The sequence below is a fragment of the Dermacentor silvarum genome, chromosome 1 (assembly GCF_013339745.2).
Source record: "Dermacentor silvarum isolate Dsil-2018 chromosome 1, BIME_Dsil_1.4, whole genome shotgun sequence".
NCBI classification, from domain to species: Eukaryota; Metazoa; Arthropoda; class Arachnida; order Ixodida; family Ixodidae; genus Dermacentor; species Dermacentor silvarum.
This window is the reverse complement of record NC_051154.1, coordinates 371,972,953-372,000,602: the sequence shown is the minus strand read 5'-3', so window position 1 is coordinate 372,000,602 and position 27,650 is coordinate 371,972,953. Positions and strand designations below refer to the sequence as shown.

General features: G+C 44.5%; 1 long non-coding RNA gene across 2 annotated transcripts; it reads right to left on the bottom strand.

Annotated features, from left to right (window-relative positions):
• Positions 1-424: 424 nt before the first annotated feature.
• LOC125942425 (uncharacterized) lies at positions 425-12,024 on the bottom strand. Of its 2 annotated transcripts, none has more exons than XR_007465098.1 (4): positions 11,486-12,024; positions 10,003-10,129; positions 6,074-6,130; positions 425-832 (listed from the first exon to the last, which is right to left on the bottom strand). It is a non-coding gene; the product is annotated as an uncharacterized LOC125942425 (long non-coding RNA). The 2 variants fall into 2 exon arrangements; XR_007465097.1 differs by having other exon boundaries at positions 437-832; positions 10,003-10,115.
• Between the last annotated feature and the right edge of the window lie 15,626 nt (positions 12,025-27,650).

Here is a 27,650-nt window from a genome sequence, read left to right as displayed (position 1 = left end):
AAATGGAAAACGGTGATTTCCGTAGAATGGACAACGGAGAGTTCCGTCGAATGGAAAACGGTGATTTCCGTAGAATGGAAAATGGTTATTTCCGTAGTTGTGATCACGGAATTGTCTGTATTTTCCAAATACAAAACGGTGAGCTCCGTAGAACGGAAATTCTGTAAATTGAGCACCGTACTTTCCTAATTAAAAACGGACAGACCGTAGTGAGGAAAGGTATGCACATAAAACACACAAAAAGAACAGAAAGGAAGACAGAAACACCTTTTTTTTGTTCTTCTTGTGTCCATGTCTTCTATGCTTGCGTGCCTGTACCATGAATCTGTACGAACTTGTTCAGCTTTATCTTGCTTCGTATCAACAGGTGCAAAATTTGTTCTGTAAATGATGATGCGGGTGTATATCTCCAGCAAATGAGAAAATTGTTTGTTTCATTGATATAAGTTATACCAAGTTGTACATTACAACATGGCTAACTCACATCAGATATAGCTTGAAATGGGGCAGAAATCAATGCACTTAAGTGGACATACACCACACTGAAAATGCTGTGTGTGCACGTTTCCTCCTTGTGTAACTGTCTTCTACACTGCTTCATCTTCGTGTCAGTGTTGCCATGTTGCATTTGAGTTCTGTACATGACGTGTACAAAGCACACATACAAATTCGTGCCCAAAAAGCAACAAGCCACCTGAATCTGAACGATACTGCATGTTTATTGTGCTTTACTGAAAAAAACTTGCAAGATAAGACACTAGAAATGGGCTGACTAGAAGGATTGGTTGAGAATCGGAATGACTGGTTGCTTGCAGATGCCTCCTGCCTTTGCCTGAAAAGGAAAAAAAACAATCAATTAAGACTCTCTATTAGTAGTAAAATCTCGTTACAAGAGACACTCGGTTATGAGAGACATTTCAAAATGGTTTGGTTGGTTTTCCTATGTTTGCCATGTTAACAACATTGCATACAAGAGACATGGTTACAAGAGACACTCGGTTACTAAGGACAACTTTTTTATGTCCCTAGAGCAAATTCTTCACTATTTATAATAGACAACCCAGACACGCTCACGTAATGCGGCTAACGTCGTACTAACCGGTACACGCTGCAATTTTCACTCCCTTGGCTCTATTTTGTTTCGTTCCGCAGCCGGCTGTCATTCCTCACATGGTTGAGACTACCAATTTCACTGAATTTTCTGCCATTATGCTTCTATAATCGTCGCGCTCCCACACCGACTATGTGACAGAGTACCATTGAGTTGGATTTCTGTCACAGCGTATACGGTGCTGGTCGCTTTGTATGCCAGTAATCAAACTCCGGAGCCATAGCCATGTTTCCATGAGACAGCTCTGTTCGCATCAAAGATGAGTTTAAACACACTTTGGTGCTCATGTATAATAAAGTGGTCTAGTCCGACTCCTCAGTGTTTTTAGAATTTTGGTTACAAGAGACCTTGGTTACAAGAGACATGTTTCCCGAGTCCCTTGGGTGCCTCTTGTAACAAGGTTTACTGTACCACCATCATCACCGTTTTTAGTCAGATACATCAACAATAAATGATTTCCAAGTCACAAATGTAACTACCAGTGCTCTAAAAAAATGTCATACTCTGCCTTGTTGGTATATGTTCCTAGCCTTATAACATGAAAAACTTCAGATGAAATCTACCCAACTTATTTGATGGCTCACTTGGAACAGGCAAAACTCTCACGTGCACATTGACAGTCAGAGATTACATTTTCTGCATGTAGGTAGAGCTACCACGACCCCCACCATACTGCGGACCATGGCTTTCAACTTTCACTGCTCTAATAGAAAACCTTGCAGATTCCACTGTTTTCCCAAAACAATGAAGCACTCTTAAAACGAGCTCAAACCACTCATGTTGTACAATTCCGATGCAAAACAACCAAGCCAGAGGTACTGTCCAGATGACCAGCTTATAAATTAGCAACAATATGAAGAAAGCATGCCTTGCAATACAACATGTGTGCCTTTCAGCCTCTTTCAGATTTGGTTGGTTTTTGTCATGAAAGTATCAATGTGCAATATACTTTTTACTTAAGCAATGATAATTGAAAGTTATGGTCGTCAGTGCGTCAACATACTATCTCCACCCCCTTAAAAAGTTATAATTATAGACACACCACCCAAGGTCAATCCACATAAGTCGCTGTGTTCCCCCCAAAATTTGCCATTTTGTCAGTCTGTGCTTTTCGAAGTAACCTGTAGCACTTTCGCGACGTAAATGAACCTGCAACAAGTACACATGGACCCCATATGTGGCAGCTACAGGCAGTACCGTTTATTCTGTCCATTCCTTGACTGGCAACCCCAGAACCAAACAAATAATGCAACATGTCGTTCCAGACAGCATTACTTGGGTGACGTGCTTAATTTGGGAATTCCGCCTCTCCTAAAGAAATTTTAAAGTAAAGCTCAAACTAAAGCAATGTCCAAATATGAGCTGCTTCTCGTGGATTTTGAGAGTCAACGAGGGCAGAGCTATTTGCCCAAATGTCTGCGACTTCAATGGCAACAGGATGGCCAAATTCCGTGCTGTTAATAGATGCAGAGAAAAACACACTGAACTTAAAACATGTGCAATGATGTGTTTTCAAAGTTTTACTTTATATCGTAACAGGGATACTCCGTGGTAATTAGTTGGAATTCATGCTATTTGCCTGCAGTCTGTGCCAAAATATTCTTAGAGCCATAGCCACAACACTTTTTCTTTGGGACTTAATCAAAATACGGATTTGGCAGAATCCAGAAAAAAATGCTTCCAACTGAACAGGTGCTTCTATATTTTATTTTCAAAGACAATTCTTTTTCTTGCAAAACTAACAATGAGGGTAGCTATAGGGGCTTGTTTGTATGGCATCTTTTATTTTATTGCAGCGCAAGGCTGAACAACAGGTACAACAGAAAGGCACATTTGACATGCACACAGTGTTAACTTCCAACATCAGATTTATTTCCTGTTCTCGTCACTATATATACCCTCAAAACGTCATACAACACGTGTGAAGGCACGGTAAACATGAACTAAAGAAAACCAGGAACCACACGCATGCAGTTTTTTTAGCCACAGATTGACACATGTACACGTTTAACGCGAACAAAGATAATCAAGTTCTTTCGAGGATAATGAAATTGAAGGCTTACTGATGCATGCGTCACCAAATGTTGATATGTTTCTAGTGTCTATAGTTCAGCGCATTATCTTGCACCTGCTTCTATTCATGATGACTGCTTTTTTGAATCTAGGTTTGCACTTATCTTTGGCAATGAAGGGCAAGAAAACCGTCAGCAGCCAGGGTATTTAATTTGTTATTGTGTTCTCATAGCCTGTCATTTATACATCTAACAGTTTGGCCAATGTAGGACCCTCCACACCCAAGAGGAATGCGGTATACAACACACGCGATATAATCAATGAATTTGCTTTTATGTTCCTTCTCGCATGCAGTATCCAAAATTCTTTCTGGCCTTGACTTCCCACACAGGCTCATTAATTTAGTAGGCGTCGAAAAAACAACATTGATGTCACTCCTTCCAGCAATCTTTAACCTGTGGGAGAAACTATGTATGTAGGGCATGGCAGCAATCTTTTTCTTTATATCGGTACTTGTACCATATACCTGCGCAGAACCTTTTTGCTGTGCCTTTTTAAGCAGTCCTGCTGCGACTGACATGAGCACGTGGCTCGGGTAAACAAAGCCACTTAAACGTGAGACTTGTCGAAGCAATCGTGCATTAGGTGCAGGATAGCCATGTGACGGGAAGTTTGGATTCCTTCACATTAATTTTGTGCTCACCGATAACAAAACTTGCTGGGGTTAAGAACCTAGGGCAAGTAAGCCACTTTTACCATTTCATTCCGTGCATACAAAACTTGAAGAGGGGGAATCATGGAGGTGTGTTTCAGTGAAGCGCTCAAGAAGCCATGCCGGCACCTAATGCACAATAGCTTCAGATGGCAAGTCTCACGTTTAAGCGGCGCTGGTTACCCGAGCCAAGTGAAAAAAGGTTCCGAGCAAGTGAATGGTACAGACACCGACATAAAGAAAAGAAAGGTTGCTGTCATCCCCTACATACATAGTTTCTCCCACAGAATAAAGATTGCTGGAAGGTCTGATATCAACATAGTTTTTTCAGCTCCTAATAAATTGGGGAGCCTGTGTAGGAAGACAAAGCCAGAAAGAATTGCGGATACTGCATGCGAAAATGAACATAAAAAAATTCACAGCATATCCACGGGGTGAATGATGATGAGTGGGCGAAGCTCCGGAGGGAATCATCGGATCTCCCGCTTAAGGGGACGCTAGCACAAACGCGTTAGAAACGTGCAGTACTCTCTAGTAAGGGGGAGCGGCCACAGCGTCTTACGCAGCCATTTACACATGCCGGAACGTGCACCGCGTTTGCCGACGCCATCACATGACTGCCGAGAGAGTATACCCCCCGTATTCATTAACGCTCCTCGACTTGAACTTGACTTGCCACCGCTTTGGGCAGCGCGTTCGAAACGCGTTGAAGGTAAGGCGGAGAGGCCACAGCGTCTTACACCAGCTTCTTACACGGGCCGTAACGCGCTAGAAACGCGGCCTTTCGTTAATGTTGGGTATTTATTGCCATCGTGGTGCGTGTGTCCATGTCCGCTTCGTGGCGTAGTGGGCTAACGCCGCGCGCTCGGAAGCGAGGGGTCCCTGGTTCGATTCCGCGCTACCGGACACAACTTCGGAATTTTTTTCCTCATTTTTCTCAGACTGGTTACACACTACTACTACGATGACGACGACGGGGACGAACGGGTGCCGCTATAAGGAGCTTCGCCCCTAAAACAAATTCATTGATTGCATCACGTGTGTTTTATACGACATTCCTTTGAGTGTGGACGGTCCTACATTGGTCAAACTGGTAGATGTATAAATGACAGGCTACGAGAACACAATAACAAAGTAAATACCTGGCTGCTGATGGTTTTCTTGCCCTTCATTGCCAAAGATGCAAGCGCAAACCTAGATTAAAAAAAACAGTTATTATGAGTAGAAGCAGGTGGAAGATGATGCGATCTTTGTTCGCGTTAAACGTCTACATGTCTGTCAATCTATGTGGCTAAAAAACTGCATGCGTGTGGTTCCCGTTTTTTTTAGTTCATGTTTACCGAGCTTTTACACGTGTTGTATGACATTTTCAGGGTATATATAGTGATGAGAACTGGAAACGAATCTGTTGTTGAACGTTAACGCTGGCTGTGCATCAAATTTGCCTTTCTGTTGTCCTTGTCGTTCAGCTTGCGCTACAACAAAATAGAAGATATAATTGATTTCATTGTCGTCAGGCTCGGGCACAAAATAAAATTTGTTCACCAAAATTAAGTGGTCACCAGGCATGTCTAGTTGAATTTATCTGAACATGCTCTACTGTCGGTGGTGAAGATGTTGCCAGTTTAAAGGGCTGCAAGAAGGCACTAGTTATGTTTTCTAGGGCAAGAAGGCAACAGAGTATGTTACCTAAGGCAACTAGTCACAGGAATCCTGGATCAGTAGAAGAAAATTTAGAAAATAATAATTGGTTGGAACATATATGTCACACACTTCTGAGTCACCAAGTGCTTGTCTTTGTCTCCCTTTCTTGTGCCTGTGTATTTTTATTGCACTAAGTTACTTGTTCATTTATGCACTATGATGATGAACTTGTTTTGGAAAACTTCAAATGTGTACCTGACGTTTGACTCCCTTTTGCATGTAAGTAAACATTATGAACTTGTCGCTGTGAACAGTCATCTCCATTTGCTGTACACTTGTGATATAGGGTTAACAGTATTTGAAGGCTTGTGCATTAAGGCAGGAGAGCAGCACTTGCTGGATGGCTCATCAATTAATTTGCAGAAAAATGCAGCAGTGTGCAACGATTGCATCACTAATGACCTTGAAAATCTTGTTAGTTATTCATTTGTAAACACCTGTTGTCAAACAGCCTGCTGACTAAAGGTCTGAACACGTTATACAGAATTATAGCAGGTACTACTACACGAAAGAAAACCTGTAATAGAACCTACCAAATACCGTATCAGTGTAGTGGCAGGTCAAATGGCTCCTCAATGCTTGTGTCCTTCCTGGGAGAAGGAAAGAAATGTTAAGCTTACACTGACAGCACCAAACCACACAAACGTAACTGCCACAGGACATGAGGAGTTGTAACTAGATACAGTCAACCTGCTTAACCATCTCATAGACATTCAACGACAGAATGTACCTTCATGGAGCCTCTAATCTATGAAATTCATGCTGTAATACAAACATGCTAGCAGACAGAATCAAAATTGCATGCATGGAAATTCTCAGGAAAACTATTTCCTAGCTACCACAGTCCACTCCTTGTGAAGTACAAGTGACGGTCTAAGCTACAATCAGAAGGTGGAAAATTCGGGATCCTTTCTAGTAAACAACTAACCATATCTCTACCTGTACTCAGCAATACAAAGGTGAATCACAAGTACTATACTGATAAAGAAAAGTTCCGAACTGCTGCTAAGTGAGTGCTATAAATAAATGATTTCGAATTTATCTTCATGTAAGACTAGGCGTGTTAACTTTCTTTACATTACATGAAAGACTGGTCAGAAAAATATTGCATTCAGTCAATATTGTGCTTTGCAAAACAGTAGTAAGAGGTTAAGGTTGGAGACCCTCAGGTGGTCTGTTGCAATGTTTCGAGAAATTGTTTCAAGGAGCCTCTTTCCTTAACCCTTTCACATGCCAATTAGTTGTGTTGATTGAAAACTTAGCTTCACCGCATTTCTTACATCTTCATATTCATAAAATGCTTACAGAAGTACAATAGATTAGGAGTTTTCAGTTCTTTAGTGAGTTTGTCAAGTTTATGGAATGTGCACTCCATGCAAAAACTCAGTGCAAGTACATCAGATTTGCAAACATCAACTATTTCATGTCTACCAGGCTTGAATAGCACCTATCCAGCCATTCGAAAATTATGACTGGTGCAACACACTGTGAAAAACGATGAAAGAAGTGACATACATACAATTACATACACCAAGCAAAGTACCCAACCATCTACCTTCATACTTCCTTTACTAAAACAATTTGCCTGTGTAATTCAAACATGCAGCACTATTTCAATTAGAAGAGTTTGAAGATGTACGGGACACATTTTAAATATCCTTACTTTAATCAATGCCATTGCTATTAATGCACTATCTTGGTGTATTGAATTGTGTGCATAGCGTCGGAAAGGATTAATCATATTCACGTAATCTTTACTGAAACTCAACGCATAATACTCATATTTGTTTACAGTTTTGTGATGAGACAACACGACAGATGCGGGAGTTAAAAAAGCACCTTTATAAAATGCTGTAGAAAGCAAGTTGAAGCAAGTTTCTACAACCTCTCGCAATACCGAGCTATTTCCCATGAGTGTTCTAACAGTTCCTTGTAACATGATGCACTGTTTTCACAGACATAGCTTGAATCTTTGTATCTCAAGTTTTGGAAGCAACTTATGAATTGCTATAACAAGCAGATTTGAAGCCCCTACCCAGACTGCACAGCCACTTTAACACCACGTGTAATGAATTATGTCATCCATATGGCACAGTTTCCGATTATATTCCCAAGCATGAATCTTATAATTGCAAGTTATGTAAGAGTGTACCTATGCGATTACTTGGGGACAGCACGAAAAGACGGGAGAAGGCTAGACAACATGAATGCAGGCAAAGAATTTTGTTTACAGACAAACATATATATACTAGGCTTGTTGTCCTGCGTAGTTGCAGCTGCTGGATAGCGGGATAATGTAAACAACCGCACAGTTGATGAACTGCTGTTCTGCCTTTTGCTACACTTTGCGTCAAGGCTCGGTCCGAGTCACCCTTTTCGCACAATGTACCCCGATTGCTCGACGTGAAAAATAAAAGGAAAGTTCCAGCTTTCCCAACAGTCTCTTTGACACTATGACTGACCTTGTGAATATGATATAACAGTGGCCACCACACTTTAAGGAAATGTTAGACATGGGTTCAGAAGCTCTCCTCCACTTGGTGATGCCTCGATTTCTTGAGGACGCCTTTTGGTGTTCCTGTGATGAGCTTCACAGCGAAAGAGTGTGCCGATGCGGAAGGCAGAATACCCTCCTCCAAACATTGGGCATAGCTTCAGCATACATAACACTAACCAAAGAAAACCCTGCGGTCCAGAAATGGAAGATCACTGTCTAGTGGTAGTTTTTCCCCGTACGTGAACTCATCTAGCACTGCAGAGAAGACAGGAAGAAAATCACTCTACCCATTTAGTAGCCTTACTTCACCTAATATAGAGGAGAAAGTTGCCAATGAAGCAAAATAACTTTACTACACTGGTGCCCACAATAGCTAGTGTTTTACGGTTACCTGACAGTGTTTTTGTCTGTGAGAAGTTGCCAAGCAAGGCTACTCAAGGAGTTCAGCCATTTTTTTAATGTCTCCTCCACAGTGCCAGGTGTGCTCATGGAAGTAAAACTGCTGGAAAGCAAGCTCCAATATCTAGCGTGAAGGTTTTCTGTGGTGAGCATCGTGCTGGATCTATGCCCCACACTCAAAAGTGTCTTGGCCTTTCCTATTAGCGCACTTGAACACTGAAGCGTGTTGTTGCTACAGGAACACAAGGGCACTACCACAAAGTGGAGGGGAGCTTCAAGACCCAAGTATGGTTGCTTTTAACAGTGTGTTCGCACTGCCTTTCGCCATGCATTGCCAAGAAGCATTTAACGGAGCTGAACATAGGTGAAGTCTTCAGTCGGAGTACTTCAAGGAAGCCAAGGCCTATCACTGCTATACAATAGGTACACAAAGGAAGCTGTCAATTCAAGCAAATTGCTAGGGAGAGTTGGAACTACCTTTTTATTTTCAGGGCCAACAAACTGGTCAGGTACGAAAATGTCAACCGGACCAGGTCAAGACGAGAAGTTTGCATCAAGAAGTATGTGCTGGAGATCATAGGAAGTGCAGTTGGTGCTGTTTACAACATCCTACTGCCCTGCAGCAGCAATTATGTAGGACAAACAGGACGACGACACAAGGACTATCTTAGGAAACACGCACAGACCCTCGACACAAGATGGGGAAGCAACGTAGCTATTGATGCTGCTTTGTGCAGTTGTATATCAAGTTTTGAGCAATGAAGAATCCTCATGGCACATGTTCAAAACATACAAAACTCGCAGAATAGCCCCCACATATGCTAGTGTGTATACACTTAATCTTCTAGACAAATTAAGGTATTTCAGATGAACTGCTAGAGCGTTCTGAACTGGGCTGGTTGGTGCATGTATAGGAAGGAACTGAATGGTGCCATAGACAGGATAAAGGGAATGTGTTGCTGTGCCCTTCACCTTCACTTCATTCTGGCAGTAGTGCTGTTCATTCCCTTCAAAATATTCATATATTTTGGTCATCTGACCACGTGACACAGCTGTGTGCTGAAGCTATATTTACCTTGTTATGATACCTTGCAATGTCACACGCAAATCCGTCGAGGCATCTTCACCTATTATAGTAAGCTGAGCAGTGGCTAACAGTGAGCTTAACTGTGGCTACACTTAGTTACCATGGAGCCCATGCATAACAGTGTTAGAGGTCAGTATGCAGGTGTTTTTGCATACTCATAGAGGCAAACTAAACGAAGAATTTTTATTGGTGCATGTTTTATCTGTTGCCTCATATCCCGAAATCTGGTGCTATTAGTGTTTTTTGAACACAACTCATGTGCAACCGAGACAAGTATGAAACAATCCCACTTTCAAGTCGACGTCCTCATGCTGAACCAATTGGTTGCCCCAGGAAGAACAAAACATCATTTATCTTTTGGATGCATCTGCAACAATTATTATACTTGTATAGGCATTGTCATTCAACCAACACTTGCAGTCAATGTCCATTAGGACTGCATATGCATGACTGATATACGATAGAATGGCACAGCTTACCAGAACAAATAGCACAATGCAAGACTGCTTTGCCACTGGTGTTGCAAGCAGGCCCCCATGACTGAGAAACTGAATGCAAGGCGGCACACAGACATCCTTCACTGGTGCAACAGCTGCAAATGAAATACTGATATCAGTTACTTTCTGACCGGTCATCCAAAGCAAAGCACAAACATTTTTATATACAATTACACTATTGCATATAAGCTCGTCACTGAGTTACTGTTATTGCTGTAAGATAGCTCACAGTATTTTATAAAGTGCTAATGGCCTCGTTTAACTTTTTGCAAAAAAAAAACATTATGAAGCACTTTCTATTAGAAAAATGAGCTGACAAAAATTCTGCCCTGCATAACTTACAACACATGCACGCACTTTAGAATTATTGCAGTGATGCGTGTAAGCTGAAAATTAGTCTATGCAACTCGAGACAGTAAGTGTGAACCTCCCTTCAACATCAGTGTTGACATAGTTTGGTTTGTTTTTACACTTGTTAGGAATATATATAACTTTGGAATGTCCGTAATGCACGTTTGGCCACCACTATTCTATGTCAAGGTTAAGTTAAAAATTACTTTTCACATGCATTTGTTTTACAATTACGGCCGCATATGGGCAAAACTTAAGCGGCAATCCTCCCTCCCAGAATACGTGATATGCTGACGTACTGCGTCAGAACGTTAATCGTCAGCCTGGTAGCTGTCAAAAAAAAAACGAATACAGATTGCCAGGTAGAAAATAATCCGTTTCCTTTAATGACTCTTAACGGTTATCACGCGGACAACTTTCAATTGCGATCGTGCACGTTTGCTCGGGCTCTACTACAAACGAAAGGGCACCGTGTGACACCCGTGTTCCCTACCACTGCAGGTGGCACAAGGTTATGGCAGTAAGCATGCTCCACCGTCATTTGATTGTAATGAAGGGGCATGCACATCGAACATGCTCAATGAGGTCTTCATACATGAGCAATCTTCCAATCCCGGGCGTGAACACTGCGATTATGCACGCGCAGCCAAGGCACTGCGTCCGAAGCTTATAATAATGGCTAAAAATTTCACTGTGATGCAATGCGTCACCGAATATTGGTAACATAACGTTGCGCCGCGTCGAGAGAGATACTAACGGGTACAACGCCTTCACTTAATTTTGGAACGCCGAGCACACAGCACAACACAGTACTAACTGGAATGCTAACATCCGTAAACCAGCGGCCACATTAGACGACAAAGGAGCTACTAGAGGCGTCAACGCCACTAATATTGCCTACACGTCTCAGTTGTAGTGAGTATGCATTCAACACAACAAATGAAACACCCCTTTATCACAGACTCGCAATGTCGCTTTGTCAATCCTCATGGCCAAGGAATCTCGTTAAAGAGCGTGCTCACACAACACAATTGAGCCCATCACCCGCCATCGCGGAGCATTTCGCACGCGCGACGTGCACCAACAACGAAAAAAGGACACTTAAATCACTTACTTGTGTAACAATCCAGCGCCGATTCCTTCCTATTTCGTGTGAAATCACAAATGCGACAGGAACACCACCTCCGCCGTCCGCCATTAGCGAGTACTCGTACAGTTGTTTGTGCTGGAGGAATCCAACCCAGCGTGCAGGCGCGATGAAGGGGTGGTAAGCAGCGCCACCGCTCAAACCCTACCTGCTTCTTTTTGTGTGTTTACTATGCTCGCACGCGAATAATGTTCAAACAGCGTTATCTATGGTGATATATGTAACTGGCAGTGAGAGTAGACAGTGTCTTTTCGTTATATTCTTTGCGTGTTCATTTTTCACTAGTAACATGTTCAGTTGCCCTCCTCATGAAATTACGGACGGCTCTCCGTATTTCAAAAACGGAGCTCACGTCCGTCTTTTTTACGTAGAATCCCGCCGTTTTTCATAAACGGAGCTCACGTCCGTCTTTTTTACGTAGAATCCCGCCGTTTTTCATAAAACAGAACGGTCTACGTAAATTTTACGTAGGTTTTTGCTGTAAAATTACGGAAATTTTTTACAGTGTATATAAGAAAAGTACCGCCATCTACTCTTTCCTCCGCCGCCTCCTTTCCTAAAGCGCTAGCTTTTTTTATTAGTTTTTGCTTGCGAAAGCCAAGTCGACGGTGGCGCACCTAGAAAGTCCACGTTGAAGCTTTCAGGCCGGGCGCGCGCCGCCGCCTCCGCCGGCGACTGCGGCTGCGCAGAGGACTTTCAACATGGCTCTGAGGCGGAAAAAAAGAAAATATAAAGAAGTTAAAAGCGCGTGCTATCATCGTCCATTCGGAGATACGGGAGAGAGAGAAGCGGCGTTTATCAAAGGATGGCGGTACTTTTCTTATACAGGGATGTTAGTGATTGCCGCAGCGGCGCGAAGCCGGTTGGTGTGGCCGCCCTGCCGCTGCTGCGTTTTGCCGCCGGCGGCGCGCCGCGCGCGTTTTGCCGCTATTGTGTACGTGCCATAAGTGCTGCTTCTGCGATAGTAGCATTTCATAGAGCACGTGTGATTGGGTCCTTGCGTTAAAGGGCCTTCGCGAGGTAATAGCGCTAAGTTGGCGCTGACATATTTAGCAAACCATATCATATCATAGCATATCTTCTATGTTCATAGCGCATCACAAATCGATGTCCTAATTTTATTACATGGATATTTTACCCACTTTACAGCGAATATTTTAGGTATCTGTGCAGCCATGTTACATTTCCAGTTCCAATTCCAGATTTCCAGGTCACCACTTCACTGAAAACTCATTACCACTGACGTGGCGCTCTTTGGTCATATGTGGCCTTTGCGCCAAAACCACCAAATCATAAACTTCTAGCTTCCTAAATACTGTTTCAAATTCGGTCCATTTTGCACTAAAAAAACCCGCCGGGTTGGCTCAGTCAGCTAAGGCGTTGCGCTGCTGAGCACGAGGTCGCGGGATCCAATCCCGGCGGCAGCGGCCGCATTTCGATGGAGGCGAAATGCAAAAACGTCCATGTGCATGCGTTATAGTGCATGTTAAAGAACCTCAGGTGGTCAAAATTAATCAGGAGCCCTCCACTACAGCGAGCCTCATAATCAGAACTGGTTTTGGGACGTACAACCCCAGAAAGATGAAAGATATTGCATAAAATAAATACTGCTCGGCTACAAAATAATCAGTGTAGCTACCCGCTATTGCGAATAATTCCCGACCGCCTTTCATATGTGTGGAAAAATTTTTTGCCACTGAGCAGAAACACTCTTCACGGAGAAGCGCATAGTTAATAACTGGCAGTTACCTTAAGAAGTGAGTCCTTCTACTTGTTTGCTGCTCCGCAGAGTACCGGATTGGTGTCCCGCCTCGATTTTCACTATATGCTGTCGATTCTGCTGTAGAGGCGTCAGCGGGCTCTCCCTCTTATAGAACGTCGTGTGGGTATCACTGCTATAAGTAAGACGTGTAGGAGGCGTCGTGATCGGCGAAGCGCTCAACATTTTGATTATTGGGCACCAAGTGGTGATTAACTGCACAGAAAAATGTGTTTTGCCATGGTATCACATCAACAGAACTCCGAGTACCCTTACAACTCATTGGCATAAATAAGCTGAACAAGGCGACCGAAGGCGCAAACCTGTACCACGCCCTACTTTAACTGCGGGTTGTGAAACACATGACGGACAGCGTGTGACGTGGATGGTTGGTAACGTAGTGTCCTTTGGTGGACTGCGGCCTAGTTTATTTTCAAATGCATTGTCAGGAGTCAATTCAGCTCCCATGTGCTCGAAAAGGTAATAAATTAACAGCTGCTCATTTGCCCAGAATATACGTTCATGGCTTCTTGGACACATTACAATTTAATGTAGCCGTGCTGTAAATTACGTATACATACCTTTTTTATTTGTGATTCTCGGTTTTCGCGCGGGGATGCAAACCTGAGTGATGTCTGCTATACGCCTCGGTACGGTGTCAGAAAGTCTCTTCACACCATCCCATAGGTCGCGGACGCCAAACAAGAAACATTTCACGCTACTTAAAAACACCTTTCACAATATTACCTTTCACTTCTGCTACTGCTGAATCTGCTTTGCATTAGGCTTTCAAATGGTGTATCAAAACTATGCCAGGAAAGTGTCTGTTGCAGGGAAACTCACCATCAACAGCATTCTCATACAGCGAACGTCGATGAATGCCACACTGTATATGCGCTAATTATGTGTACATATCAGTCGTTACATTGTTGCTGCCACTGCTGCTACATTATCCTGAGAGCAGGTGGCACATGCACTAACGAAAGTTTTTGCACGTTGATTTCTCTGATTGACTGACGCGTCCTCAAGTTCTTACCTACACTGGAAGTAGAACCTGATGCCTACTAAATAGCGTTAGGTTTACTTTCAGCGAATCAGCCTTCGCGGTAGCTTGGCACCGTCTTCTTGATGGCTGACGTGAGCGACTGCGTCCACTGTCAGCAACAGATGAAAGTGCAACAAACGCTAAATACTGTGACGCACACAGGTGCAAAATGAAAGCCATTGTAGGTTCTTACAAGCGTGCATTGCAGCAAGGGTGCCGAAGTTTTCCATAAACTTACCAAGATACAGAGCTACTCATCTATCCTGCGTATTAGCGCGCATTTCAAAGTGAAAGATTCTTTCCCTCTTGTCAGACACGTCTCGGTAGGTAGGTTCCGGCCTTGCCTCATTTGGTGCCTGTGCAATAATACGCACGGTGATGTGCTTCTAAGCAAGGTTCCCCGCACAGTAACTGGGTGCTTTACGACACAGACGCAGGCCTTGAAAGAGCGGATAATTGTCATCTTTACCACTTTGGCCCGGGCGTCATGTCATCACCCGGCAGGCTCACTGGTGTCGTACGAGCTTCACACCATTATTAAGAAAATGAAGGGCGTATTAGACCTCCAACATTTTGTGCCATGCTAGTTAGGCTAAAGGTAGATTACACTTAAGAGAAAAGGGGCAGACACGTACCGGTTACTCAGAAATAAATTACTCAGTACTGAGTATCCGGCAAAGATGCAGTTGAGTGAAGGACCAATTACTCATTAGAGAAAATACTTGAGTTACAAGTTATTGAAAAAAGTAGCTAGTTACTTTAAAGCTACCTACCAGTAACAAATTTACGGAGGACAATAATAAAGTACAGCAGTACCAAAATACACGCGTGCCTTCACAACATTTTGCATATAGAAATTTCAAAAGCGCAGCTTGGTCTCATTTTTCATCGGTAAAGTGAGTGTCACTAAAAAACAGGGACGTAAGAAAGGGGAGCAAGCTTTTCTGGGTGCATTTTGATCACTGCGAAATGCAAAAATGCCCCTGTACCGTGCATTTGGTGCAAGTTAAAGTACTCTAGGTGGTCGAAATTAATTCTGAGTCCTCCACTACGGCCTGCCTCATAATCATATCGTGGTTTAGACATAAAAGCAAAGAATTCAAATGAGCTCTTATGGACGCAGAGAATGAAGGTTTATAAATTATTGCTGCGGGTGCGCAGATGAAAGTAAGAGCTCAAAAATATATCTGTATCAAACGTGCTTCCTCGTTGACGTAGTCGCACAAACTTCAGAGACTAAAGTTAAGATTTTCTTTGAAGCTTTCGAACTGTGGGCCTCACAAGTTATACTGCAAAGTTAGTTAGACCATTTCTTTGTCTTCCCGCTTGCTTTTGGTGGCAAATATTCAGGATTATAATCGAGCTTGGAAGTTACGGCGCAGTCGGCAGCCTTCGTGTTCAAGCAATATTTCTGTATTCCTGTTTAGTACAAACTTAAAGGCAGTCATTGTCACACTTATCTTGCAGCACATTTTCGCGAGCACTTAAGCTAGGTGGCGCAATATGGTGTTGCGGGAATCGGTAATACCAGCGATGGGCAATAGTGCGCTTAACAGTGAGCAGGTGCTTGTGCAGTGCCGTCCACCGCTGTGTAGAGCGGGCGAGCAGCCGGCTTTGCTCTGCAGGGCGACACCTGGTGGCAGTTGCTGGGCCCTAGTTACTGTGCCCAGGAGCATGCGCGGCCTAAAAGACATGCAGGATCGCTTTTGACGAGTGGCGACGTTGAAAAGCGCCTTCGCTTACCCTAATCTGCACTCGGTCTGAGTGCGCTTGTGGCACTGTAAATGCCATAGAATGAAGCGTATGGACTATAACACGCGCCGGTACTTTCGCAACAAATAATGCACGCTCACGGACTCTTCGAAATAACTAGGTGCTTGCCAACATCACCTCTGTTTAAATGCAACACGCGCAAGTTTGTATGTTTATTAGGCCGCGCATGCTTCGGGTCAGGCTATTTAAAGGCTGAAACAAGGCAGCGGTTCATAACCTAGATAAATCAAATCAATCAAAGCGTAATGCTTCGGTAAACATTGTCAGCGTTCAGTTGCATAATAGCTGTACTTGGACGCTGGGGCCCGAATTTCATTTCTGATGTTTTGAGGAAGACACTAAAGTTAGCAATTAAATATATATATAGATGTATGCATCTGCAATATTGGTTACGTTCAACTTCGCGAAAAAATGTGATCTCTGTTACAAATATATACAGGGTGTTTCAGCCAACACTTTCAAACTTTATTTAAGGTTGCCTGTGGCAGATTGCCCAATTCTAGTTAATGAGCTGGTCTACTCGAAGAGGCGGACATTATTTGTACAAAAAAATTTAATGCATAATCGACTAAGTAAAAGAATCACTAATTAAGTTTTTAACTAAAAACCTGATGGCCCATATTGCAATTTACAAATTGTAGCCGTGGAGTTCGCAAGGCGTATCCAGTTGGAATTAATTCTAAGGATGGCACCAGTTTTGAAACATTGTTACGCGCTATGCCGAGCATGGAAGAATGCGCCACAAAGACGGTGAAGACGACGATCTGGGCAGCGCTCGTGTTGTTGTTCTGCCATCTTGCCAGCCGTCTCTCTCTCCGTATATATCGTGTACATATAATTTTCCTATCCCTTTTGCTACTCTCATCCCCATGGCATTTTGGTGGGAGGTGCTGGGTACCCACACGGTACAGCGGAGCTCCGCAGCGGCCGACGCTTGGCTTTATCCACGATGGCGGAAGAAGTGTCTGCGCCCACCGAGGCGGCTTCAGCGACAACGGTCGTCCTGGCTCAGCTAAAGGACCCAGGCACAATCTGCGGGACTGACAACGTCGACATCGAGGACTGGCTACCCCTGTACGAGCGTGCAAGTAAGAATAATCACTGGGATGAGACGATCATGTTGACAAACATATTATTTTACCTCAAGGGAACCGCGAAGGTGTGGTTTCAGAATAATAAAGATGAAATTGGGAGCTGGGATGCATGCAAGGCAAAGATGCGTTCCCTATTCGGCAAGTCCGCAGGTAGAAAGGCAGCAGCAAAGAAGGAGCTGGCATCTCGTGCACAGACAGCGACAGAGTCATACCTGACTTATATACAGGACGTGCTTGCCCTTTGCCGCAAAGCCGACGACGGCATGACGGAGTCTGAGAAAGTAGGCCACGTGAATAGGGCACAGTAGATGATGCCTTCAACCTGCTAATCTGCAAAGACTGCGACACCATCGATGCCATCATGCAAGAGTGCAAGCGCTTTGAGGCCGCCAAAAGTGGACGCATTGCCAATAATTTCGCTCGACTTCCGAACACGGCAGCAACGTGGTCCTGCGAAGACGTACCTGAGCCGTCGGCGCCGCTCACCGTGGAACACGTGAAAAAGATCATCCGACGTGAACTTGACGCTGCGTCTCCTGCTTCTACGTGTGGCCGTACTTGTGATCATAGCTCCCAGATGGTGCCACTAGTCCAAGCTATCGTTCATCAGGAGCTCTCCAATGCTGGCCTGGACTCTGTGTGCCCCGCAGCTCCTTCACAGCCGATCGACCGCCATCCCTCACTTTCGCACGCCCAAGGTCAAAGGCCGCCTTTCCGTAATCGCAACCCAGCCGAGTGGAGGACTGCTGATGACCATCCCATTTTCTTTACCTGCCGTCGTATTGGACACGTGGCCCGTCATTGTAACAGCCGGTGGTATTGGTATCAGGCTCCTTATGGAAACAACCGTCGCCCCGACATGGATCACGGCCCATTTCAGCCCTACCATGAGCATCCCCAAACCACCGCTGAAGACGCTCCCCCCATGTCGTATCGTCCTTCGCCATCCCCACGTGGTCACCAGTCCCGTTCGCCGTTGTCGCGTCGCCAATCATCTCGCTCGACCCAATTTCGCCGCCCTACGTCGCCGATTGAACGACTCCCTCGGGAAACCTAGACGATGCAGCTCCCAGAGATGATGCGGCATCGACGACCCGCCTGCCAAATCCTCTGACCACACTGCAGACCAGATGAAACCTGATAGACGTTAAACTGGATGACGCACATGTTGTCGCTCTAGTGGACACTGGGGCTCCGATATCAGTGATGAATTCGGAGCTTCGTCGCCGCCTTAAGAAGGTTCTAACACCACCCACAGTACCGCTCATTCGTGTCGCCGATGGCGGAACGTTTCCCGTGCTAGGGATGTGCTCCGCCCGAATAAGTGTTGCTGACCGATCCACAAGCGTACTCCTTGCCGTGCTCAAGAAATGCTCCTATGACCTCATTCTCGGTATGGATTTTCTGTCTGCCCATTCTGCCCTTATTGACTGTGGAACCGGCTTGCTTCAGCTAGACCTACCGTGCTACCATGACGCTCCTACTACACGCCAACCGCGCTTGTGCTCTGTGGATTACGTTAGGCTACCTCCTCAAGCCGTTATGTATGTGAACTTGCGGTCTTGTTCGCCCATTCCCGATGGCGATTACATCTTGACCCCGATCGTTGACGTCGTATTCGCCAAAAACATCGCTCTTCCTCACACGCTTATTAGAGTTGCAGATAATCACACGTCGCTACCCATACTGAACTTTAGCTGGAGCACGCAACTCATCCCAAGCGGCATGACTCTAGGCCGCATTGCTTCTATCGATGAGTGTGCCGTTTTTGCATTCGTCACCGACGCTTCTTTATCCTCTGCCCCTTCCTCTTTCTCACACATTCTCGTCGACAGTGATATTGACAAGATGATTGCGTCCGACCTCCTTCCTGCACAGAGAGCCGATATGTGGCGCATATTGAAGTCCTACCACGACATCTTTGACTTCAATGACCGTCCTTTGGGACAGACATCTGTGGTCACTCATAAGATCATTACTGGGGACGCCAGCCCAATCGGACGACGTCCCTATCGCGTGTCCCATGCCGAGCGAGAAGTGATACAGCGTGAAGTCGACAAGATGCTCACCAAGGACGTCATTGAACCTTCCTGCAGTCCATGGTCATCACCGGTCGTCCTGGTGAAGAAAGATGGCAGCTGGCGCTCTGCGTCGATTACCGCCACCTAAACAAGGTAACGCACAAGGACGTCTACCCTTTGCCGCTGATCGACGACGCTCTCGACTATCTACACGGCTCTGGATACTTCTCTTCTATCGACCTGAGGTCAGGCTACTGGCACATCTCCGTCGATCTTCAAGACCGTGAAAGACCGCATTTGTTACGCCCGATGGACTTTACCAGTTTAAGGTAATGTCCTTTGAACTGTGTAATGCCCCAGCCACATTTGAAAGGATGATGGACTCCCTCCTCCGTGGATACAAATGGTCAACTTGCCTGTGTTACCTTGACGATGTCATCGTGTTCTCACCGACATTTGACAGTCACCTTAGCCGATTGTCGGCAGTTCTTGAAGTTTTCAGGAGAGCAGGCCTTCAGCTGAACTCTTCCAAATGCCGTTTTGGCCGCCGCGAAATCACTGTGCTTGGCCACCTTGTGAGTGCTGAAGGCGTGCAACCTGACCCAGAAAAAATTCGTGTTGTCAAAGACTTCCCTATACCACGTTCCACTAAAGACGTCCGGAGCTTTGTCGGCTTGTGCTCCTATTTTCGACGTTTTGTCAGGAACTTCGCCGGCGTTGCCCGTCCACTCACGGAACTCTTGAAGAAAGAAACGCCATTTTCTTGGGGTCCTGAACAGGCCACTGCGTTTCACACGCTCACGACGTTACTTACGTCACCACCCATCTTGGCCCATTTTGACCCGTCAGCCCCTACTGAACTTCGCACCGACGCCAGTGGACATGGCATCGGCGCTGTTCTCGCCCAGCAGCAACAAGGACGCGATCGCGTCATCGCCTATGCCAGTCGCCTTCTTTCCTCTTCGGAGTGCAAATTTTTGATCACTGAGCGCGAGTGCCTCGCACTAGTTTGGGCTGTCGGAAAGTTTTGACCATACTTGTTTGGCCGCACCTTTTCGGTCATCACAGGACACCATGCGCTTTGCTGGTTGTCTTCCCTCAAAGATCTGACTGGACGACTTGGTCGCTGGGCACTGAAACAGCAAGAATACAGCTTTGGCGTCACTTACAAGTCTGGCAGACTGCACCAAGATGCAAACTGCCTATCCCGTTATTCAGTGGATCCTCCAGACTTGTCAGCCCACGATTCGGACGCCTGTGTCTTGGCGATATCCGATTTATCCGACATATGCAGCGAACAGCTCAGCGATGCCAATTTGCGGTCAATTATCCGCGGTTTACGCTCTCATGACCGTGCCCCGTCCCTACAATTATTCGTGCTTCGTGACGGCATCTTATACAGACGCAATACCAGCTCCGATGGCCCAGAGCTTCTACTGGTTGTTCCCGAAACACTCCGTTCCACTGTCCTCGAACAGCTTCATGATGCCCGAACCGCTGGACATCTCGGAGCAACTCGCACGTACGGTCGCGTTCGGCGTCGGTTCTTCTGGCCAGGCCTCCACTGCTCTGTGCGCCGATACGTTGCTTCTTGCGAGTCTTGCCAGCGCCACAAGCATCCATCCCGGTGTCCCGTTCTACCGCGTCGGCCTTGATCTCATCGGGCCATTCCCAACATCTCTGACTGGGAACAAGTGGATTGCCGTCGCTACGGACTACGCGACACGATACGCTATCACGCCGGCACTACCGACAAGCTGTGCCACTGGCGTTGCGGAATTCCTACTTTACGACGTTATTCTTCACCACGGCGCTCCTCGACAGCTGCTGACCGACCGTGGTCACTCCTTTCTGTCCAAAGTTGTCGACGACATTCTTCGTTCGTGTTCCATCCGTCACAAGCTAACCACTGCCTACCATCCGCAAACCAATGGGCTTACCGAGCGCCTCAACTGCACGCTAACCACAATGCTCTCCTGTACGTTTCCTCAGACCACCGTGATTGGGACAGTACCTTGCCTTATGTGACATTCGCCTACAACTCGTCACGCCATGACACCGCTGGCTTTTCCTCCTTTTATCTCTTGTTTGGCCGCCATCCCACATTGCCCTTCGAGACTTTTTTACCATCACCTGTGCACCCTGTTACCGACTACGCTCGCGATGCAGCTTCTCGGGCTGCAACGGCTCACCAGATTGCCAGGGATCGTCTTCATGCCTCCCAGCTGTCCCAGAAGGCCCGCTACGATAGCCATTACAGAGCCGTTAATTACTCTCCGGGCTCTTTGGTCCTCCTCTGGACGCCTTGCCGCCACGTTGGCTTGTCGTCAAAGCTTCTTTCCCGATACTCCGGGCCTTACAAGTCACAGACGTCACGTACGAGATCACTCCATTGTACAGTCGCTCATCTGCCGCGTCCGCCACTGATATCGTGCGCGTCTCCCGCCTTAAGCCTTATGTTTCCGGACAAGATCCTACTGCTCCTTAAGCGCCGAGACGGCGCTCTCGACGGCGGGGGTTCTATGTTACGCGTTATGCCGAGCATGGAAGAATGCGCCACAAAGACGGTGAAGACGACGATCTGGGCAGCGCTCGTGTTGTTGTTCTGCCATCTTGCCAGCCGTCTCTCTCTCTGTATATATCATGTAAATATAATTTTCCTATCCCTTTTGCTACTCTCATCCCCGTGGCAATATTAATTCCCGAACTTTGCGGAGAAATGCATTGGCATGCCAATTAATTTTGTGCTTCAAGGCATAAAGTGACGTTTTGTTAAGTAACCAACTGGAACTTCAATGCATTTGTCCGCAAAGTTCGGGAATTATTATGTAGAAACTGGTGTCATCCTGAGAAATCGTTCCAAGTGGATCCGCCTTGCGAACTCCACGGCTACAATTTGTAAATTGCAACATGGACCATCAGGTAATTACTTAAAACCTAATTGGTGAATTTTTTTGAATTAGTCGACTATGCATGTCAATGTCTTGTGCAAGTAATGTCCGCCTCTTCGAGTAGACCAGCTTATGAACTAGAATTGTGCTATCAACCACAGGCAACCGTTAAGAATTTTTGAAAGTGTTCGCTGAAACACCCAGTATATATATATATATATATATATATAATTATTCTATTGCGTGCGTCTTGTATCTTTAACTTTTTTGTCTCTACCGTGCGCACTTCGTCCAGCCGGTATGTCTTAAGGCTATGAAACATTATTATAAACCCTAATTTTAAACGTCTTATGCAGCGTTCCTGCGATATCGATATACCATGACTAATGGTAATAATAAGAATTGTCGGTAAACCTCTCAGTAACATTAGATAATACGTTATTTGATGAGTGACAACAGATATATTGCACACAAGTACGAAGCAAAGCAGAAGAAGGCAGCAAGAGAGATCAAGTTATGTGTGGCGCGGTGGTGGTTACTAAGCACGAGAAAATATAGGATGTTCACATTTATGTTTTTTCCCACCAATTCCTCTAGACTTTCATATGAATAAGTGCGCGGAGAAATACATACGCTTTTAGAGCGCCGCTCCTAGGCACCCGTTCCGTGGTTGAGCATCGGCATCCCTCAGCGTAACCGCGCGCACGCGTTCATGCCACAGACCGCGCGTTCGTCGTCGTCTTCTTCCACGGCTGGCTCCGATGCCGCTCATCATGCCAGCGTTCCCATACTGCCCTCTGCGAAGGTGCTGACGCCACTCGTCCACTGCCAGTCGGTGCGATGACTTTGTTCTCAAATTTATTGCCTCACTATGTCGCGAAATGAAAACACCCATACAGATGCGATCAAATTTCGTATTAGGGAGTATCGTAATTGTCAGACATTTTTTTGCAGTTTCTACCAATGTTCGTTTTTTAATACCTAGTATAAACCAAAATATTGCTTGAATATTTGCAGCTTAATGCAGTGGATTAAACAGTTCTTATTCCTTAAATCATACATGTAAAGTTGACGTATAAGTTCACCGTTCTTTAGGCTCTGTCATAACACATTCCGGATATGTAATTGTTTTTGTATGTGTTGACAAGCTTTCCATGATAGAGAACTCATGTGAAAGCGCTGGTTGGGACAAAGACAATGCATATTTTTCATGATCCTGCAAGTAACTTACTTAATGAGTACAAGTTACAACCAAAAATATTTAGGTTGGACTACTGGTTATTACTTCAAGAAAGTAATTGCAATTTATTAAGTTACTCGCAAAAGTAATTAATGAGCAGTAAGTTGCGTAGAATATTTAGGTTACGACAAACCTGAAAAAAATTACCGTTTGGAGTTGCAATTATTTTTTGGATAGTGCACTCCATAACTGTTATTAATTACTGGCGCACCAATGTATTTGACAAGTACTCAAAGGCAATACACTATTTTATGTTACGTTTCATTTAACTTTTCAAATTCCCCCTTTGGGTGTTTTATAAAAAAAGCACTTTATCAAAGTGTGCATTTATGTCGTCCTGCTTGCTAGAGCTGAGCAAAGCTGTCGATCCAGTGGAATATAAAGTTCGTGAGTCCAAAAAACAGCTTTTGTTGACGTTACAGTTCATATTCTCCAATGTACGTTGTCGTGTCACTCCGTACACTGCCACTCTGTAAATAACTTATTTTGTAGATTATATAGCAATTTGTTACTAGTTAATAGCAGAAGCAGCCTGCATCTGTTCCGTGATTTGTGTATACGTAGCAGTGATTTTCGCCGTTTTACCACTGTAAATTAGGCTCTATAAATACCAACTACGTGTTTCCTAGTGACCCATATGCACTTTTACATAAATTTCTGTATATCATGTCTTATGTTTTAAAATAAAATATTCTATTTCTTGGAATTCAACGGCAAGTTGGCTTTGTTTCACTTTTCTATGCAGGAGAAAGTTCCTTGCAGCGACCACCTTTGCGGCGCTGTCAATCGTGTCTTGCGCTATCTCTGCGTGGCAGGTGTATGGCACCAACATGACGCCGTTCATCGTGATCGTGCACGAGTCATATGAGTGAGTTGCATGATGCTTGCTCTTCCTTCATTGCCATGCGAGTCTCTTGTTCATCAGCCAACTTACGTTACTCCACATTTACAGCACCGTTATGAACACTCTCAAGTTATACTACATGCTGCCGTTTTATCATGGTGTTTGCTTCTTTTCTGGCTGCATAACCTTCTTGCTTGTGGAGACATACGGAAAAGCAAAAATTTCTTGGGTGAGTAAAACTGCTATTATGAGCCTGCAGCATGCGGTGTCCTTGACGAATTCTTCTGTAAACGCTTCCTTAATTTTATTTCATTGCATGACAAAGTAAATACATTCTCAATTTAGAACATGCAACTTGTCATTACGTGCTTAAACCCCATTTATATCGACGTCTGCGCTGTTCAAACTGAACGCTTGTGACATTAATAAAGCTCGTGGTTTTCACTTTCCACACGGAAACATAGGGGTGGTATCCCATCCAAGCGAACGCACAGTGCGTGAGTTTTGGTTTCGAGTTGCTTTTGTCATTAGCAGAAGGTGGCAGATATTGGCTACCAGTTGCCTTCTTATTTACTTAAAGAAAAACGATAAATTTAGTCCCATACTTGCGTCTGTATTACACCTTGTTCTTAACACTAGGTTCACCAACATGCCGAGTTTTTAAGATGAGGCGAAATAAAATAATTTGTATTGTACGATTTTTTTAGCGTTCTGTCAGGGGTTACGAAACTTTATTGAGTTCTGGGGGCGGGGGCGAAGGAGTATTGCTCGCAAGAATAGGGCAAAAACGACAACAAACACTATATTTTTGCTATATACATTTGGAACTCGAAAAGAAAAGAAAACGCTGTAAATAAATTTGGTATATCATATGATACAAGATAAGCTCTTACTAAATCAGGAAATTAATCAGCCGTAGGCACTGCATGGTTAAAACCAATGTGTTGCCCTAATAAAAAGCCAACATAGCAAGGAAGCCATATTAAGCATAAGAAAATAACTGTTTCATAATTCAAATACATAATAAGGAAAAGGAAAAGGAAAGATTTAGAAAAGACAACTAGATGACTACAAGAGCTTAGCTTAGAACTTTCGCGTGCTTCACCAATTAATTGCAATAAGGAAGCAGCTGTCTAGCTGTTCACTTTCTTGGGTCATGGTTCAAGTTTTAGATTGGCGAAAAAAACACAGACAAAAGGAAAATAACAGTGATATTTTGCAGTATTCTTCAAGCCTGAGTCGTGGACAAACTATCCCAGCAGCATGTTTTAGACAACGAATTATGTTTCGAGGGTATTTATATACCGGGTGTTTCACAATATGTCTCAGAGTTTTCATTAATACTGTAAAACTGAGATAACTGGGTGATTTCTCATTACTTGTTTCTATACACCTGAAATTGGCTCGATATAGTAAATGGACAAGTAATTGAGTCAAATCGACTAATTACTTTTAATAAAAGTTAGTATGGCAAATTATATCTCGAGCTTGTGCTGTACTCACTATTATCCTTGCTGTCTTCGTTATTGGGGACTTCTATAACTTTTTTTACTGGAATTTCTATTTAGTCATTGCAATTTTATTTTACATACGATTTGATGCTGTTGCACCTGACTGTTACATTTTTTAGTATTCAGTAATAGGAGGTCCCCTTGCAGCCTTGTGCTATGGGACCTCCTCCTGTGTGCATATCTGTGTATTTGTACGTATTATATAAATCAGAAATTTATTATTAACCGTTTCATTCATTGATCAACTGATTGAAGCAAGGGAGCCATGTGACTGATTCCAATGGGAGAAGGGGAGCGTCATCCAAGGAGCTCAGATCTTTCTCTAGAAATTCAATAAGTTAACGCTCCTCATTTTTTACAGCGTGATGAAATCCGGCCAATTTCGCACAGAAAAGCGAAACTGATCACGACTAGGCGCGATCAGAGATCTTTGTTCGAGACGCGTTCGGTTCAGTTGCTGCTACGTCACAAAGGGGCAGTATGCAAATTTTTTTGAGAACGGGAGGGAGAGAGCAGCCAGTCGGTAAGCGGTGAACCCTGCCGTAGCCGCAACCGCCGTTTGGATCCAATCCAATCCACCAGACGTGCTATGCGAAGCCGTTCTCGTAGCGAGCGGATGATCGCTCTAACTTCACGTCTCTCGTCACGTTCTGCTCCTAGCAGACGACGTGCTCGTAATCAAAATGATTGACAGGAGCGTGTCGTCATTTTGACGTCACCAAAAGCAATGAGCTCCCCGAAAGCTTGTCATCCGGGGAGTTCACCGCGATTGGCTGCTCTCTCCCTCCCGTTGTCACAAATTTTGCATAACGCCACTTTGTGACGTTACAGCAACTGAACAAAACGCGTCTCGAAGAAAGATCTCTGATCGCGCCCCAGCTGTTCAGTTTCGCTCTACTTTGCGAAATTGGCGTATTTCGTCATGCTGTAAAAATTAGGAGCGTTAACTAATTGCATTTCTGGATAAAGGTTTGAGCTCCATATGGCGGCAGATATGAATCATTAGCATGCTGTACTTCTGAGTTTTTCTTAAGGCGTCAACTTCTCATCCATTTTTGGTAACCATTTCCTTATCAAATATACATTTAAATTAGGAAACATCTAATTTTCGACACGCTTTTCTTGGCTTCATTTTTTGTTTGTTTTTTATGTGGGGCTCCTCGATTCTCATGATTCATCTTACGTGTAGTACTCATGGCATTCCTCTTAACTGCATGTAATTACGAATTACCAGATAGTCTTTAAGGTGACTCAGCTCTGTCAGGTGCTAGAAATTGTCTGGCCCACGCTTAGCCATATTCATCAAATCAAGCAAGCGTTGTCGTCTTTGAAGTTTTAGTTCGATGTTGTTAGCGAGGTCATAAAACATGTTGCTGCTGAATGTGACTGCTATCTACGATGGAGTAATAATAAAATAATATTCAATAAGTCAGTTTTATTACCATGCCCAGGAGCAATTTGGTGGTCTTATTGCTGGTGCATGTGAGAAATGGTATGAAGCAGTCTGAGCTGAGTTCAAGAAAGAAGACGAAGAAGTGGTCTAGGCGAGAAGGGAGGATAAAGAAGTGATATTAAATGGCAGTCGACACCCGTCTCACTGAGATTATGTCTTTTTGTATAGCCGTTCTAGTTAGGAACGCTACATTTTGGCGCAGCCGACAGGTTTTGAAGACCAGACATGTGGGTGACGTTTTTCGTCGACCAGGCGTCATCGGAGTCTGTTGTTTTCACCGATACCAAGTGCACGGTGAGCCAGCGACTGACCTTCCTCGCAAAGTTAGTTCTACTGGGCTGATCAACATGGTGCAGCAAGAAGCTGCAATCAGCTGCCAAGCCCTGGTGCAAACAGGATCGGTGACAGTGAATCTACAGCTCCAGACACTGAGCGAACTCGTTCTTGCACTCATGCGCCGTGGCACCCTCAAAGAGGAAACTCCTGCCGAGAAGGTGACGC